Raw genomic sequence first — 19600 nt, 5'->3', positions numbered from 1 at the left:
GGATATGCTTAAGTACACTGCTGAAATGTAGGTTTAGATGTGTGTATGTAAAGAGAGCCAGAGTCAGGCTATGTGTCATTCAGGCTCCTGATCCTGCTGCTGTCTGAGGTCTGACTACACTGCACGCTGACTGCACTCCTCTCTCTGAGACTCAATTTTAAATTGTAGTTTGGTTGATCGGCTGTATACTGTATCACATTTGCTTGTGCCACTGCTGATTTCACGGCCATGTGTCTTTTTCAACCACCAATTTATTTTACTCTTATCTCAACTATGCTACCCGGAATAAAACCCCCCAAATATTTCACATTACTCTGAACTTCTTTTGAGGACACTGGCATCTTAGTTTGTGGAAACAGTCGTGGCCTTCATGGTCATGTGATTTGGACATCTTGACACTAACGTCTAATTCGGGAGCGCTTGCTGGTTGGCTTTGGATTCTGGAGGAACTGTCTCCTGGTGACACTGAGTGGGAGCAGGCTGTACTGTGTGGTGGCGTATTTGTATGAAATACTATCCTGGAACACGAGGAGGAGGAGAGAGGGAGGGATGGAGGAGGAGGAAGCCCAGAGCTAGTAAATAACACTGGCCCATGAAATGAGCTACAGGCTGGGCACCGGCATCCTAAAATTTGCTATTGATTTGGACTCATCGGACTGAGCTGGACCGTTGCTGTCAAATCTGGAGGTTTGTGGAAGGGAACAATGATAGAGTGTTTTGAATAATTTTACTATAACAACTGATTTTTTTTCTCCTCACTCTTTGAGTCTTCTGCTTTTATAAAATTGTTTTGTAAATCCTTTACCAGCATTAACGATGTCCCCTCAGCTTCTTGGCTGTATTTTTTAATAAATCACATGGACACAAACACACACATATAGCAACATGCTTTGTCCAGCACACAACACATCACAGGAAAAACACTGAGCAGCAGAGCCACTGTCCGCACCTCCCTAAACATTAATAACCTTTTCATTGACACGGTTACCGTTGCGCCACCAGCACTGTGGCCCTTGTGTGCTATTTCGCACCATTAATCTTGTTCTGTTTACTCTGGTTAAAATCGCTCACCCAGACACCTGTAGGGAGGGTTTAATGACAGTTCCCATGGAGAGACTTGTGTGGTCAGCCGAGGTGGATGATGGTCGCTAATGTGGTGACTATTAGCCTGCAGGCTTTGCTTCCATTTTTCTTCTCGCACAGTCGGACTCTCCGTGTGCCTTTTTCCTTTTGTGTTTGGCTTTTTTCATCCTTTTTTTTTACCCACTTACAAGCAGACCACTCTGCCAGAGTATCCCCTCTCTGCCCCACATTTTTCTTTCTTCTCTGACTCCCATCATCCATTCTCTCACACACAAGTTCAAGCAATTCATCTTACCTGCTGTCCTCTCAATCTTTGACACTTTGGCCAGGGTACAGAAATTACACCTGATGGCACAGTGAAGATGCTTTCCTCTCTCTCTCTCCCCCCTCTCTCTCTCTCCCTCTCTCTTCTTGTTGCTTTCTCTTCCTTTGACACCCTCTCCCTCTTCAATTCTTTTTCATTTTCTTGCTCTCCCTATCCCCATCCAGGTAGATGGTTTTTCTGAAAAACTGTAACCCATTTTCTCTGTATCTCATTTTCACAAGTCCTCAAGCAGACTTTTCTCTCCCAAGAGATCATGTTAGCCAGCAATGGATAGCAAAGTAAACCACTGCTTAGAATCACTGCAGAAAGAAAAACCAACAACAACAAAAAACATGTACAGGAACCAAAGTGTTTCTTTTTTGTTGAAAAATATGTGGAATAGGTATATGTCATTTGTAAAAGTAGCATTAGCAGCAGAGCAAGCTGAAAACCCAACATTGACATATTATTGCCTGTTTATAAAAAATGGCTAATGTCTTAGCAAAGTTGCATATAGACATAGAGCAACATTAGCGGCCATTTGGAGTCATGTTTCTGCTGACCTGACAAGAAAGGCCAGTATGCACTCTCATTCACTCTTGCTTTTTAATAACTCCTGATGGCAATATCTGCCTCTTTGGCTGTCTAATGCTCCACTAACAGGATTTAGCAACCAACTGCTGTTTGGTGCAGAACAGGTTGCATACAATTTCAGTCCCAGGGTTAACATTAGCCGTCATATACCGTCTTTTTGCTGGTGTCATATGTAGTTGTCCAGCAGATGAAAATATGAATGAAAACTTCTGGTGGAAAATATGCCAAATAAATAAATTCATTAATAGGACATTAAATACCCTAAGATAGTGTGACCTTTACAATAAGTTGCTAAGATATCTCAAATATAAACTTATATTCCACAGACCAGATTTTAGGATTTAAAAAATGGATGGATCTATTTATCCACCCAAGTTGCAGTGCATGCCTGCCTCTTCTCCATGGCAGTCAGGGTGTGCTTGGTGTATGTGCGTCACAGATCATGCTCTTCAGGAAGACGCAGTGGGTCTCCTTGTAGATCAGACCGGAGCTATGCCTCACGCCACCACGGTGAGCCAGACAGATGTTATCACCGAGGAGTTTACAAGGACGCTTGGCGCGTCCTTTATTGAGTCTTTTTCCTTCCTTGCCTCTGCCACTCGTCTTCTCTGATTAGTCACTCTTTTCAAGAGTGCTTCTTATTTTCAAGTTTTTTTATTTTGATGGGCCTGGAATGCAGAGAGGATCATAGCGTTGTGTTTTTTAATGTTTTATTGCTGTTTAAATGTAGAATATTATATGGCTATTAAAAAAACATCCTACGTCGGGCAGTTGTTCTACATGGCTAGAATTCTGGAATTAAAACAGCCATATTGGCCATCAAAAAAGTCTAGTGTAAACTATTTAATAGGCCTGTTTCCATCAACTGGTTTGGAGCAAATAGACTAGGCTACACAAAGCGTAGTTTTGTCAGAAGTTGGAAGCAAAGGGTATTATGTATGTCTGAAACCTGCCACTACACAGAGCAGAAGAAGTAGAGGTTGCGAACTAGAAAGAAAACAAATCACTGTGGCCATCAAACCCATCGACAAGAGAAAAAGTGAGACTGGTTTTGAGGAATTTGTTTTAGTTGGACAGATTTGAATTGCTCCTTTGTGTTAATTAGCATTGGCCATATTTCCAGAGACAAAAACAAGTTATGCCCTTATGGGATAATTCAGAAAGACACCTACAATGGAAACAACTCTCAGTCATGTGTTAAATTCTGGAGAAGTGTTTCCATATCCCATTTACCCAATCTTTTCTATGCCTCCGCGCAGGTGATAGCCAAGGGCATAATGTTTTCAGCTTGTCTGTAGGTCCAGCACATTCTTGCGAATGTGATATCTTACGCCTCAAGGGAATTTCTTCCAAGTCGAGACAAACATTCACTTGGAGTCAACGATGAGCTTATTAGATTTTGCTGGTCACAGGTCAAAATTCAAGGTGTGACCTCATCTGTCTCATCCTTGTGAACGCAATATTTCAAGAACCCCTTGAGGGAACTGTTTTCAAATTTACAAACGTTCAAGTAGACTCAAGGATGAAGTGATTAGATTTTGGGAGTCAAAGGTCAAGGTTACAGGGATCTGTCTCATTCTTGTGAAATTCTTGTATGGTGGTATTTCTAGTTTTCAGCAAAGGCAAAAGACAAGGCTAACAAGTTATCAGAGCTCTTTTGCTGAAGCTCTTGTTGCTGACAAGTCTGATGAGAAACCATAAAAATAAACCAAAACAGTAAATTTAAGAGCAACAATTAATGAGCTAAAAGACATATTAGCGCTCTGATGAGAACTGCAGAGTCAGTAATGATCCTCTCTGAGTTTATCACTATGAGCTACACCTTTCACATTACAGTCACTTGATTTATTGTTGATATAAAACTAGCGATTAGTGCAGCTTTAAATAATTTCATTTCCACTTGTTAAGCATGCTAATGTGTAGTTTATTAGTTGGATTAGGATGAAAGATGAAACTGACTGGAGCAAAGAAAGACAGAAAACCATCAAAAATGCCAGGAAAAGTTATGAAAACCAGTTTTTAAAATGTGTTTGAATGCATAGAATCCTCTGAAGCTATAGTATGTCATCATGATTGCAAATTAAACATTTCTCTTTCTCCTCACACAGCAACCAAATGAATCAAGCAGAGTTCATTGCCTTAGGGGGCGGGTCTGACAGTTCATATTGAAGCTCCTTCTCATTTATCCCTCAAAAGTGCATCATTGTCATGGAAACCATCTCCCATAACATTTCAATAGAGGTATGGAAATACTGCTCCAGGCAGGAGTCGTGCAGTAAAAGTCTCCCGTTACCTCTTTGTGCATACACTTCGAGACTAACTTTGATTCATCCGAGTCCTAACGCCATTCTTTATTCCTGGTAATTAAATTTTCCTACTGAGTAAGAGATGGAGAAAGATAGACTGCTCTCTCGCATGAGCTGCATTTAAAAGAGGAGCACAGCAAATAGAGAAGACAATTTGGGGAATGGGTTTGTCAGCAGTACCTGGCAGAAATTCAGTATGAAGTGTGCGAGACAGATCAGTTCAGGGCTGTGAGTTTTCCTCTAACAGCACAACTCAGCCTCCGCTTTCAAAGGTTAACAACGTTATGGATGAGTTTGGCATGAACTCATATATGCTTCATTGGATGTGGTACACGTCAGTATCAGATTCATGAAATCTCACTAATGCACCGTATTTACAACCACTTAACCCTTCACCTTTTTAAAGGACCCACTGTGAATGCAGATCAATCAAACCCCCTCTATACGAGCCAAGACATTGTCTGCGCTGCCATTTTGACCCTGCATGATGATTAGATGTTAGAGCACACGTGAGAAAGAACATTAAACCCGAAGAGGATATCAGCACTCCGTACATGCAGTAAGTTGCTACTGTTATTAACAGCTCAGAATAGCAAAGGGGTCAAGTCATCTCTTGCTAATGAGTTGCAGAAAATACTTTGAAGTATCTTCCTAGGAAAATGCACACACAACGGCTCGTATAATACAAATTAATACCCCATTAATGACGTTACATACTGGGTTTAGTTTATTTATTTGCGCATATATGTGTATAGAAAAGACAGAAAGGGAAAATTACAAAGTTTAAACATTGTGCGGACAAGGTTAGAAGCCAAAAATGGTCACAAATTGATCAAAATTTCAAAACATGCTTGCCTGTGAATATTTCATGTCAAAACTTTTTACACTGGCAGTGATGCAAATTTGTAAAAGGTGCTATTTAAACCTTTTTAATTAAAGGTTTAAATAGATTTATGCCAGCTCACTCTTGGCAGAGGACAGACGACTGTTAACATAGCCTAAACTACTGTGAGCTATTTTACTGAGTTTCCTTTTACAGAAATTCTCTAAGTGAAAATACACCGGAAAACAGTTATGCAGTGTGTATGTCGAGGGCTTTTATTGTGAAAGGTAAGAATGGAAGGAGTGGATCTGGTATATGCTGATTTTGTCAGTATTGAAAGGAGTAATAAAGTTTGATGTCTTGGTTTGGATTAGAATACAGAGCGTATGTGTTGTTAACGTGTCACACAACATAATTGGTTGATGCCTTTATTTGCAGTGAGAATCTCAGACAAATTGACCACGTTCCATGAAAAAATACTGGTTGCTTTTTCACCAGGTAATATTTGTGTTCAACAGTTCGAAAAAACATCTTGATGTGCGGATTAATCACCACCTGAGATAAGAGAGCCTTTAGTCTTCTTCACCAGTTATTGTGTTGATGCATTTTATAATCCTGGTGTTCACCTGTTTCTCTTAGCAGAAGATAGTTACTGTGACTTAATGTTGTGACTGACGTGATAAAGTCCATTCATAGCTGTTAGAGCTGTTTCCAGACTTACTATCAAGCTACTAACATTCGCCACCAAATGCGATGTGAGGTGAAGGCCATGTGACAAGAACTTGTTTATGCCATTTGAATGCTTTCTGTATTATTTGAAAGTGTCTTAAAAGTGATGCTTGTAGAAAACATTACATTCACCTCAGCAGTCAAGGACAAGCTCTTTAGTCATTTTGATTTTGAAGGCTTCTTGATTTTTGAGTTCTCTTTTTTCATTTTCCAGCTTCTACCTGGTGTGGCCAAATAAATGCTTTGCAGTGAACCAGATAAATTCAGTCTGATGTTTCGGCCGATCTCCACGTAGATGCAGCTCACACTTCTAACACCAAAACACTACACTTGGAACTCTTTGACAGTTATTTTGTGCATAAAGATAGAGCAGAGACAAGAGCAACTAAAAACTGCCACTTCTTTTAAACCACCTTCAGCCAGAAGTCTTTAATGCACCCAGTGCCTACATGACAAGTAACTTAATAATGTACGTGATTTGACTCAACACATCCATTCTATCGAGCCAATGTCAAGAGTAGTTGAAGTGTATCTAAGACACATAAAGAATTAAGATGAAAAATCCTAACAGCAGTATTAAAATCAGAGGCTGAATAACTGTGGGAAAAAAATGATTGAAGCACATTTCTAAAATGATTGCGACAAAAACATTTAAATTTGTTAATTTCTGGCCACTAAAGGGTAGCAGAACATCCCTTAAACACAACATTGACACACACCAATATTACCTCGTAAACTGGATATGGGGAATACGTCGGCAAACAGTTGCCTATTAGTACATCCAGTAAGGAGCAACATTAGGCCATCATCCATTTGGAGATGTGATTCTGTACACCCATATTCACTCATGTTTATGTCTGTTGTGATCTTTACCCACTCCATTATTTTCACAAGCTAGTCGCTAACTGTGTTGGAATGCTATTTGGTGCTTAGCAGGTTGTTCACAATGAGTTGTTTGCAGGTGCACATTGACTTCTGGGAAGTTTGGTAATTTTCCACCAGGGCTTGTTATGTAAGGGCTGGCATTATATACCATTTTTAACACACTTATGTTAAAAACCAGACATGGTCACACCTGCATTCTTCTGCTAACTTCTGCCAAGTCCGTTATTAGTTCCCCCCAATAGCTCAAGTTGAGCTGTTTGAATGTATTTATCATGAGGGTCAGGGCATGAATGGGTTACAGTTGTATCTTTGGCTGATGTGCTGCGGAAATACAAGCGACAGCTGACTTGACCACATCTACTTTTAGAACATGCCCTGCTGGTGACCCATTAGATCCCTGCGAGTGACGCTTACAGGCACTGTGGTGACTACCTCGATAGTCCTGCAATAAAAATGACTTGTTAAGTACTTACTGAGAGTAGATATTGTGTGCTTTGTTTGACTATGCAGTGTCAGTATAGTGTGCTACTGTGTATAGAGTTTGCCTGTTCTAATTCAGTTGTGCATTTAAACACTCATTGCCATGCAGTCAAATTAGGCATCAGGTGATAATTTTATTAATCCAACTTCGAATTTTTGCTTTCTGCGCACTCGAATATGGGAGGGAAAACCTTGGTAAATTAGTGTCATTGTTTAACCTATTAGCCCAACACATAAATACACTTTATCATTGGTTTTTGTTTGTTTATGTAGTTTTAATTAATGAGTCTTTTAATTAACAACATGTTGTGTTAGTATGAATATGGCGCATCAAACTGAGGCAAGAAATCCCTGGGCTGCTTTTTGTTGCCAGTCCACTCCTGGTTTTGGGAACTTATTTGTTGAACACTACAGCCTGCTGCAGCAATGAGATATGTGAGACTTAAAGCCTCCAGAGATAACTTTTTTGATTAAACATTTAATTCTGAATTTAATGTTGATTGCACAATTTAACAGCTAAAGAACAATGAAAAAAAGGTTAAAATTGGCCATTACTGTCAAAAGTAGTTATACAAAAGCCCTACGCGCGCTCTGCCGCATCTGTCAATGAGTGCCTGAGGACGCTCATCGCCAGTGCGAGCTTCAAGCAGCAACAGTTTAGCAGTGAGAGCTCCAATTGAGTTCAGCACGGACAATTAACGCCTTTTTTCTTCTCCCTTCATGATGTGTGTGCGTAAGTGATTAAGAACCACGCACTCTGTCAGTGCTGTAATTTCCTGCATTTGTAAATTATCTTCTCAAATCTGATTCTTTGGCCAGAATCGGGTTTGAGTTATCATAGCCGTCCAACCCAAACTGGTGTATCCCTGAGGCCCCCATAACTAACTAAACTTAACTTAACTAAAACAGTAAAGATGTTGGCATTAAAAACAAAAAGCTGAAAGACACTAAAATATTTCATAGAGCTGAGAAGAACTGCAGTCTGCTGTTAAAACTCTGTGAGGTTTTCACTGTGAATGACCCTTTAAAGATAGTCATTGTTGACACAGAATAGTGAAGCTTTAATGTCACATAATAATAAATATGCAATATGCAGAAAAGATAAAAAAGCTCCTGGCTGACTACATGTAATCATGTTGTACGTAATAAATTATTCAAGTGGGTTTAGGAAAGTCTCCAACTTGCAAAGTCAGTGCAGAGGACACTGAGATCTCGAGAAAAATGTGAGTTTCACAGCTGTTAGAAGGAGATAAGGTAACCTGTCCTCAGTCTTCAGCCATGATCATCAATCACTATGTTCGTCCTGCTGTGTTACGTAAGTGCGGCTGGTTAGTGCAGCTGTATTGACCCACTTACTAAACACCATAAACACATACACCATGTTATATTGGGAAGATGGATTTAGTATAATAGTATCATAGTCATGCTGATTTGCAAATGCTTTTTGAGAATAATTTGGAACAGCAGATGATTTCTAAGTCAAGTAAATTTTAGCAATCTGAAGCAAATTTGAATATTGACCAGGGAACCGAAGTGTTTGCTGCTGAAAATTGATAGCGACACTGGAGTCAATGCGTGTCCCACAGTACCACAATGCAGTTCATTTCTTCTCAGTTTTAGTGAGAGCATGGACTCCTAATGCAGGGTTAATCCAGAGCATGCAAGAACGAATGTTTCAACGTTGTACCTTTTTTTTTTTTTTTTGTTACACAAAGTAATTCAGTCAGTGTTCTCTCCAGGGGTTGACCAGTGGTGAATTATAAATTCATGAGCTGGAAACTAACAGTGTTCAAGTGTACTCAACCGCACTGATAAGTGAGGGAGTTTACAGATGACAGAGGAAAACAAAAGCAGCCAACACATTTTCGACAAAACAATAAAAACAATTCACACTTCATTTTTGTCATCCAAAGTTCCAGAAAACTGGCACAGGATTAAAAGATTGCTGTATTAGAGGAGTATTTAAAAAATTATGCATCATTATCTTAATAATTATGCAAATATGTAGAGAAAAGAGATTATCATGTGTGGAAGCCATATGATATGAAGGAGAGAGTTAACATTTTCTAAATGATCTACCTCCACATCTATGTATATCATATATGTCATACATGTATACTCATCCCACATGCAGATTTTTTTTTTTTTTCGCTACATATATGATGTCAGAAGTTATGTCTGAACAGGTTTTGTGGCAGAGAGCCAATCAGCCCACCTCTCATCCTCTGGAGGGTAGAGAGAAGAAGCGAAATTCTCCATTTTACCGTACTTCAGTAGGTGAGAGGCGTACTATTGCAAACAAAACACGAAATTACTCAACGCCTTCTCATTGAATACACAGCTGGCCTACACACGCGCACGCGCACACACACACACACACACACACACACACACACACACACACACACACACACACACACACACAGCTCTGTGTTGGAAACGGTGTGAGATGTTTTTCTTCTTTATGTGGTAATTCCGAGAAGTACGCCTGAAAATATTTGTTTTGATAGCTTTCTGTGTTCCATAACAGCATAATATGATGTATAAAAGGATTCATCACACATTACTTTGCTAACAAGTCAGAGAACAATACATTTTTTTGTAACATTTGCATGGATTCAGTTCATACTGATACAAAAAACATTGAGGGTTTTCTGTGATTTTAAAATTACAGTGCTACATACTTGAAAAATGTCAAAGAGGTGTAATTATGTTTATTCATAGCCTCTGATGTTGTTCTTTCAGATTCATTAATGTATAAACAGAGGAACAAATTCCTCCTAACCATACAGAATTGTCTCATTGTTGAATTTTCAGGATGTTGAATACATTTGAGTGGTTGCAGACGAGTACATGACTATCTTAGTGCTGAGTTTTGTTTGTGACAGGAGAAAAATCTCCTTGTAATTTTAAACATGTTGTTCCAGTGGTCTGGATCGTCGTTAGATATTTAGCTGTAATGTTAGGGTGATCATCTGCACTCCAAGTACATTTGCTGAATGTCCCCCTGTACTGTGATTTTAATCCATCCTGGAGGTTGGATTAAGTTGCAGAGTTGCAAAGTTTACAGATCCACTTTTTTCACTTATTCTGAAAAAATATTTAACTAATTAATTTTTAATAATTAATTTAAGAAAACATTGCTGTGGAATGTTTATCTAGTGATGCTACCATAATGGCATTTCGGGGTCAGACAATAGCTGTTGTAGTCATGTAGTAGAGTTAATGAGGTTGGAGAAGACGCCTACATATGAGAACAGTATCCGAGTATGCAGTTGCACACAGCTCAAAACCCTGAGATTGTGTCGGTATTTCTTCCTGCAACAAAATAAAATCCACCCACTTGCACCACTAAAGCTCTCTAATTAACATGTATATAATTTGCTTAGTTTAAAAAGTTGAAGAGTAAAAGCCACAATTTACTGTTTCATGGCCAGGCACATAACACCCAGTAAAACATCTGTTTCTGTTTTTATGCCTCCGTTCTGGTGATAGCAGAGGTGGGAGTCTGTTTGTTCGTCTGTCCGTCCAGCGCATTCTGAGCTAATTAGATTTTTGTGGTCATAGGTCAAAAGTCAAGGTTGCTTTGATCTCTATCTATCTCGTCTATTTCATTCTTATGAACACAGTATCTCAAGAAAGGCTTTAAAAATTTGGCACAAACGTTCTCTTGGACTCAAGGATGAAGTGATTAGATTTTGGTGGTTAAAGGTCAAGGTTATGGTGATCTTGCATCTAAATTATCTGTAGATGGCATGAAGGTTGTTTCCCAAAATTTGGCACAAATGTCCATTTGGACTCAAGAATGAACTGATTAGAATCTGGTGGTTGAGGGTCAAAGGTCAAGGTCATAGTGACCTCACAAAACATGTTTAATCAAGAACCTTGAGTGTCCACCTTGAAACTGTGCCAGTTGTATAGATCTTCTGTGCTGCCGGGGAGGAGATGTATGTGAAGCATCCATGTTATTACTACATGGATGTAAACTGTAAGTGCAACTTAACTGGTGTGCTGAGGTATACAATCGCATAGCGGTACATCTAGTTTTAGTCTTCATGCTGAGCAAAGTTAACTGATATATTATATCTGATATTATTTCAGATGTCAGAGTGGTATCAAAGACAGTGAAGAATGTTTATGTCTCACGTTAGGCAGAAATCTACTATGTATATCTAATATGTATATATAGAAATATGCTTAAAACAGAACAAAAACAGAAGAAGAAATGAAAAATACACATACTCTTCTTAGAGCAGGTTTTGACTGACGTATTATTGCGTTCATTGTCAGACTCTCTTTTTGATAAGTCAATCGTCATGTTTTGCCTTGCAGTATAGGCAATTGTTGCCAATGCTGGAAAAGGAATTTTCTCTGCAGGATTCTTCAATGAAAGGACGTGCACACACATCTGCATTTGCAGACTAGCCTATAGGAATGCGTTATCTCTGAAATGACCAGTGATAAGCCAAAAAATCCTGTCACAGTTACATTATCTAATGCCTGAATGCAGCCAAGTGGATGTGCAGAAGTTTACATTTCTCTCTGACCACTTGAATGACAATATGCTAAAAGTGTATGATGAGATTTTTGTCCAGTGATGCCAAAATGAAACTTCTTACCCCAGCTTTAATGTGAAATATTCTATCCTTTCATGACATCCCTTCCTACTGGGCTTCATAAATGTTAAAGCTGTTATAGAAAATAATTCACAGCAATCCTGTTAAGTCATGTTTTCTCAAGTGTCACTTCACAAGACTTAACGATTTTCAACTGCACAATCGTTAGTCCAAACACGTTCTTTATATCCTATACCTTTACAACCCACAATTCACAGTAACCCTGTATTGTTTAAGGGCCTCTCCTCTGATCTTCGCCACACTGGGGCTCGAGGCTTTGCTGACCACAACAAGCTCATTATGCAGTGATCGGGCCATTTGGTGTTCTGCAGACTCAAAGCCGACACAGTGAGAACAGAGCGCCTGGCTGTACGTGAGGGGCATTAACTTACTCTCTGGGTTTATGAAACCATTCTGAACCGTTTTTTTCCCCTGCACCTACCTGCTTTCACAGTCTCTGTGATTCCTCTGCTTCACTGCTCTGCCCTTCCAAGATTAATTCAAGGCATTCTGAGGAAAAAGCTTTTCTCTGCAGACCTGTGGTGCTGACCCTCTCGCTGGTCACAGCAGGGTTTTGCACCAGCCTGATTTAGAAGCCTAGGGGCTTTCATATCAGGAATAGGAAAAAAACCCACAAAATGTTACATGCATTTTTTGTAGAATAAAACCCGTGGTTATTTGTGTTTGAAAAGTAAATGTATAATCTTAATTATACATCATTGTAAGTTTTACCTGCACACCAGGGGCTCATTTTGAAAATTCTTCACCACGACTGTGTTTCAACAGAGTCGTATTGTTTTCCTCATTACAATGCTAAACTGTTGTTCAGAAAGTGTAGATGCAAATTATGCTTAAGTGTCCTCATTTAGCACAAAGAGTTGTTTTGCTGTTCATGAGATAAGTTTGACATCTTCTCCGTCTGAAATATAAACGACCTTCTTCCCTGACCTGAATTCATCAGTCATCATTGTTCTGCCAGCAGGCATGTTTAAGTGTCCTTCCTTTTCATTCAGAGTAGACGCAAATTGATTTTTGTAAAAAAAAAACAAAACAAAAAAAACCCCAAAAAAAACAACTTTTGTTCACAGTTTCAGGCCTTTGTCTCTATCGACAAGCCGGATTCTGCACAGTTTTGACAGGTGTCTGTGATGTAATAGAGGTCATGCTTAAAGTGGAATCGATGTCCCATTTGTCACGATTAACAGAAACAGACTGAAAATGTGAATACCTAATAGAAATCTTCATGTTTTACAAGCATTTTGGAGCTTAAAAAGAGAGACTGAAATAAAGAGAGGAAGTGCCTGCCAAAGTACAAAGGCAGATGTATTGACATAATTAAAAGGCTGCTGGATTCCTCCTTTGTTGATGCCAGCAATCCTCAGCAAGGCCATATTGGACATATCGAACGCCCCAGGAGCCATCCGTCTGATTCAATTCAAACATTGTAGAATTTCTGAGGCTTGTATTTGATACAAAAATATCAAGCACATGAGTGGCATTCACTGTGCCTCCAAGCGTTTTTCAGTACAGTGGCCTTTGGAGGAGTTAGCGAAGGATACGCTGACTGAACTAATTGAGAATTAAAGATAACTTCTGAATACTGGTGTGGAAAAAAGTATCCCTGGGTAATTTAATAATAAATACTGCTGTTGAACAACGTGAAGTTTTACAAGCTGAAAAGTGAAAACAAATATAGTTGCAAAGCACAGACTGTAGAAATAATTGACGTAACTGCGTATTGGTTTGTGGACTCCCATTTTGAAGCCTTGAGTTCGGCATTACCAGGCCTCCAGGTACATCACCGGGCTTTGAAGCCAATTTCCATCGTGGCCAAAAATAAGGAAGAAATTCTCTGAGGCCCCAGATACAACATTATCACAATACTTACGTCACAATATGTTATTATACCAATTTTAAATGTTTTGCAATATTCTGAGTATTGGGATAATATCAGTTGCGATATATTTTTATGTATTAACTTTTCTAAACTGCATATAAAGGAAAAACTTTGTCAATATCTGTTTTATCTAATAAGTTTGTTAATCAGTCATTTCTATAACATATATCTAGCAGACTGAAAAAGATGCTGATTTGATTATTCTAATGGGCCACTAACTTTCTTTTTAAATGTTTTTTTTTTTTAAACATATATACTTAATTAATCCCCAAGGGATTTGTTTTGTTGTCATTTACACACAAGCCCAAAATACACACACAAACAAATGGGAGCTATACATGCACTAAATGGAGACAGGTCAGAGTCAGGGGGCTGCCCGTGGACAGGCGCTCTGAGCAGTTGGGGGTTTGGTGCCTTGTTCAAGGGCAACTTGGCAGTGTCTAGGAGGTGAACTGGCACCTCTCCTGGCCACAAGCCAATGGAATGAAAAGAAAGCTGTATGTTCAACTGCCTCTGTACTGGTAAAAGCACCCCCTCCATAAAAAATACAGACAACAAACAGTCGCAACTCAATACATTTTTTGATTTATGTTTATTTTTGCGTTCAATTTTAGAAAAGTTACACTTTTTTCAGATATTTTGCCACAGGTTGGTGGATCAAAATCTTAAGGACAGCCTTTATATGAGTGTAAATTTACTTTTTTTTTTAAATGGAATATTGATTCTGTTGTTTCTCTCTGTGTTGCTTGTACCTCACTCTAGATTACAGTAAATGTTAGGTTTAAACCTCAGTTGTAGTTTCAAGTTTGTCTTAAAATGCTGTTGGACTGGAATTACTTTAATTTTCCAGTTCAGTTGCAAGGTGTCCTCCTAATTGTCTTCTAGCCCCATGCAGTAGCTCTCCCTAAGGCTTTTAGAAAAAAAAATCCATCAGCTTACAAGAGCTCTTAAAGTCAGGTAAGATGTGAAGTGGGTAGAAACAACATCAAAGACAACAGCACTGCTTCAAAACATCAAACACATTGGTGCGGGAAGTGTTTTTCTGTAGGCCCATTGTTAAACTACAATGGAAATTAAACATACATACCTCCAACAACCCTGGTCTCAGTGACAAGCAGAGTGACAACTGTCTCATATAAACCTTTACTGGCTGAATGCACAGCCAAAGAAATCACACTTATCTCCTGTATGAAATGGCTGTATTCACAGTCCTGCATTATTAAAATCTCTAATAACCTGGCTGTGGGTCACATCTCTCGCCTACATCCATACACTGCCTTGCTTTCTTTTCCCTCTCCATACAGTTCTAATGCAGTATTCTTTATTATGTAAAAATGTATTATGTATTTTAAAAAAAAATAACTCTTGAGATAAAAATAAGATTCAAAGGAAAACTTGACTGGATAAAAATTAGCCTGCACAATTCCAGAAATTTGTCTCAGTGATTAAATTCAAGTCGTTGAGAAACCTCTGAGAAGCCTATGAATACAGCAAAAACAACTTCTGCTTGTTTTTTTTTTTTTTCTTTTTTGCTCCTTTTCCTAAAGGGGATTTAGGAGAAACAGATCAAAATTCAGTCATCTCCAAATAAGAAGCTGATTTAATTATAATGAGACAAAGAAAAGACTGTATTGTGGAAAGCAATTTTTTTGTTGAATGTGTAGTTTCTGTGGCTGCTTTGACATACAGTATGTTGGTGTTTAAGTGAAATGTTGTAAATAACTATTAATTATAAATGACCCTAGCCATTTAAATTAATGCAAAAAACATGAATGTCGAGTTTAGATGGATTTCCTTGGATGATGGGGTTGTCAGGTTCAGATACACAGCAGATACTGTACTTTAGATGCTTTGCATTTTTAAAATGCCTCCTGTGGACAGGTGTTGCAAGTTAGCATTGTGCTACAAACACTAAACATCTGGTTCTTGTGCATAAATGTACAATTTTAGTGATTTCCTTAGCAATTAAACTAAACTAAAACATGTTGTTGTTGTCATGTATTGTACTGGTAAATAATCTATGAGGTGGCTGTAATGTAGAATTCACCCAAAAACAAACAAACCAACCAAAAACATATTTTTGCAAAATTAAGTCTATTCTAGTGTCATCTAACCTGGTCATTTTTCTTGTGTGTTTTGTTTATGTAGTGATGGGGCAAAGGATGGCAGCTCTGGTCAGTTGGTCACTCCATGCAACACTTTGGTACCTCATCTACTCCTGGTAAGATTTTCATAATTGTGTGGGTATTTATGGTCTTTAGATGATGATGCCATATGTTTTTTTGCCCTCTGTTGTCAAGTCAAGAATTCTCCTGATCAACACTTGTGCCAGCACAAGGTATATTACAGCCTCATGGCCTGGTTAATGTTTTTGGTTATACTTCACCTTTTCCTCTTGCTCCACTATCAGTCTCATTTTCCATTTCTACACAACAAATATCAAAACCTAATGAGCAGATTTCTGCCATCAAATACAGCATTAGCTTCCCTCAGTGCCACAGCACCCTCAGGCTAAGATATTAAAGCTGCATTAACTAATATTGGTTGGCACTTGGGGGCAACAAGCTGCAAACATATGAAATTGACAAATCATCCCATTACACAGCTGTTGTGGTGACTGTGTTAGCAATCAGTTGCTTATTTACACATGCAGCACACATAAAGTGTCATTAGCCCACAGTTACCAACTTTAGGTACTTGACTGGAGTGATGCCATGGGCTTCATCAGCTGTTTAGCCTGACCCGCACCTCTGTATGGAGGTCTGGGGTGATCCACGTCTGGAATATTTTTTTGGTTTTGTTAAAGTTTGTTTAGGAGCCACACCATTACATTATGCAACGTGACCTCTGACAGAGAGTGTTAGGCCAGATCAACATTATGGTGCAGCTGATTCAATGTGATTCAGTGAGAGTGCAGTAAGTGCAATTCACTTCTTTGTCATCAGGGTCAGAGAGTATCATACTCTGCTAAAAATCCATAAGTTCTGTGAGTTGTTGAGTTTACATACTGTCTACAATGAGGTCTTAATTTTTTTCCCCTCTTGTGAATTCCTATAATGTAACAGCTTGCATTATGTAGGCTGTTTAAGTTTGTTAGTGCTGTAGGTCCAGCTTGTGGTTTTGACAGATCTGTCAGCCAATGAAATACGAGTATTTCCACAAGTTTATCCGTAAACCCTCTCTGATTTATCTGGTTTCACCTCCATTCATTCACTGATAATACAAAACTGATATCATTTTTAGTGGCAATAACCCCTCAAAGCGGAGACTTATTCGGAGCTGAATACCAAGCAACCTTTCCAACCAATGTGTCACTGTCGCAGTGACTGGGCATGATATTTTTTCTGGCAGGCTTAGAGCGTAAGACTGAAAGTAAAAGTGTGTGCCAGAAGTGCGAGTATTGTCAACCCTGCATAATATTTATTCTGTTTTTAGCTCTATTTTGGTCTCTCCCCACTCACGAAGGAGATATTTGGCTGTTTAGTTGCTAAATACTTTGCTGTGTTCACTAATTGTATTACCTAGTCATTGTTTTCTATCATTACGTGGTGAGCAGACAGTGCACAGTGAGTTTATCAGTGCCTTACTTATTGAAAACAGCTGCTGTGATAAACCGTTTTGTTTCAATTTAAATAACTAATGCTCCCCATCAGCACAATTTGTAAATTCTTACCTCCACTGTAGATGTGGCTGTTTCTGTAATGCTTTTTACATTGGCTGCTTGTGTATGCATACCAATATTATTCTCAATTTGATAAAGGGCATGCATGTAAACAGCATATTCAGTTTATATTTCCCAAATGTGGCCTTTTCAGAATTTCGCATTTTCAAAAAAAGACCTGATATGTCGGTATAATTTAGGGTTCAGTAGCATTATTTGGGCATGTTAAGCGCAGTCAGAATTTGCATCTCAATTGGGATTTTTACCACAGTTTGTGACACATGGCCTTTTTCTTGTTTACGGATGGTTCTGTGCGTTGTCATGGATATGTTGTACACAGACCTGCATGTCAACAGTTTGCAAGGCTGTGGTAGTGATGCACGCCCAAAAGAAGAGCCCATATTCCTGGTCAGAAGAAGAAAGACATCTACCTTTAGACATTATAAGAAACTTGGATACCAACAGGTTTTTGGAAATATGCAAATATCATAAGATGGACTTAGAAGGTGGTCGAAGGAATGAAAGAGGGAAGCTGTGTTCACATGGTCAAACAAGTCCGCCACCAGAAGGAAACCTGGAAAAAATCTTATTTCGATGCAAAGAAGCAAAATGACAAGAAGCTCCAGCTGTTCCCCATATATTTTGTGGTTATAAATGACACATTAGGGCATAATCTGAGTTTTCAATTCTGAATGCCATGGGAGTATTAAAGGAATTTTCATTTTCTATAGTCATGTAATCATCTTTTTAAAGAATATTGGGTTTTTGGGTTGTTTTTTTTTTTTTTGTTAGTTTGTTTTTTTCAGAAAATGGGCAGAAATAATTTAATATTTTGTGCATGTAAACATATTCAAGGTCCCCTGTATAGTCAGCTAGCAAGATCTTGCAGTTTGATTCTTGTTTTTTTGTTTGTGTGCTGTCTGTCTTCGTGGGATTTATTACTAACAGTTCAGCTCTGTAACTACCTACACACAGTGAGCTGTTTGTGCTTTATTTTTGTTTGCCGTACTGACTCAAGAGAATTTTGCCCTGCAACCTTACAGATGTATCTGTCCCATTCTTGCTGTATTACTATTGTGCACCACAGGGATCTTTTTTTTCTTCTTCTTTTTCTCTAAAATTCAAGCTGTGCCCTCATCTCGTCCTCTTTTCAGCCATGACAAGAAATCATTTGGCAACCTGTGATTTCATAAGTTTTGTGATACAGAAACATTCATTCCAGGATTGTCTCGCTCTCCTGTGGAATAGGTACGGGACGAGCTGCTTCTGCCTTGGTTAGCAGTGCAAGACAACAAGAGCTCAGAAAAATACAAGAAGCAACATGGCATATGATTACATCTTTCAGCTGGCTGGCAATCAAACTTTGACAGCATCTGGACAAAATTTGGCAGTCAAACGATAACAGTGTCTGTGTTGAATATGTAGCTTGGCGCTGCAGAAAAGAAGCCCTGACAGTGCATTTGTGTGGGTTATAACACCTGTCTAGAGAAGAGTGGCAGATGTGAATTCAGCGTTTGTTTTCACTGTGAGACATTTAAAAACTTTCAAGCATAAAAGCAAGTAGATTAAAACGCAAACTGTTAGTAGCTTAAGATGGCCCGGAGAGTTAAAGGGGCTCTTCATGGTGGGGAAGCATGTTGGGATTCAAATAAAAGACCAATAAAACACTCAGCAGCGAGAGAAGGGGACAGTGGAGCAGAGAGAGTACATAATGAGCAACAGATGAAGCAATGAGGCTAACAACTGGCAAAACAGTAAAAAGAGATCAGTGGCACAAACACCAGCAGCAAAGGAGGGACTAACCAAGACAGCAACCACAAATACGAATAACCTGAGAGGCCACTCAAACCTGAGGGGACAACATGTTTGTTTATGACAGATGGAGAGCAGCAGGAGCAAACACAGCCAGAACATGGTGAAACAAACACAAAAGCAGCGAAGCATTAATCACTAATTACACCTGTTCAGCCCTTGCAACAGTTTTTAGTTTAATTGGGTTTTTCAGGGGTTTTCAGCTGCTGTTTTGATCATGTGAAATCTTTTTTCTCTCTTTTCCCTAACAGATTTGTGCAGTGCATCAGTGTCAGAGCTGTGCTTGTAATGTTAGGGTAGAACAGTCAGTCTTATTAATTTCCCCAGTGAGCCATATTTATTTGCTCCTATCTGTTCCTTCCTGTAACCAATATGAATCGCTCTAACATTGATAAAAATGATTCCTTTTT

The 19600-nt window shown here is 38.9% G+C and overlaps 1 long non-coding RNA gene across 1 annotated transcript in view; it reads left to right on the top strand.

Annotated features, from left to right (window-relative positions):
- The window catches only part of LOC121942624, a 60241-nt gene that overhangs the window by 34864 nt on the left and 5777 nt on the right, over positions 1-19600 (top strand). Inside the window, exon 2 of the long non-coding RNA XR_006105815.1 lies at positions 15866-15938. This is a non-coding gene — a long non-coding RNA (uncharacterized LOC121942624). The remainder of the gene's footprint in view (positions 1-15865; positions 15939-19600) is intronic.

This window comes from Plectropomus leopardus, chromosome 4, assembly GCF_008729295.1.
Source record: "Plectropomus leopardus isolate mb chromosome 4, YSFRI_Pleo_2.0, whole genome shotgun sequence".
Taxonomy (NCBI): Eukaryota; Metazoa; Chordata; class Actinopteri; order Perciformes; family Serranidae; genus Plectropomus; species Plectropomus leopardus.
Note: the sequence above shows the minus strand (reverse complement) of the source record. Positions and strands in the feature narration are given on the sequence as shown.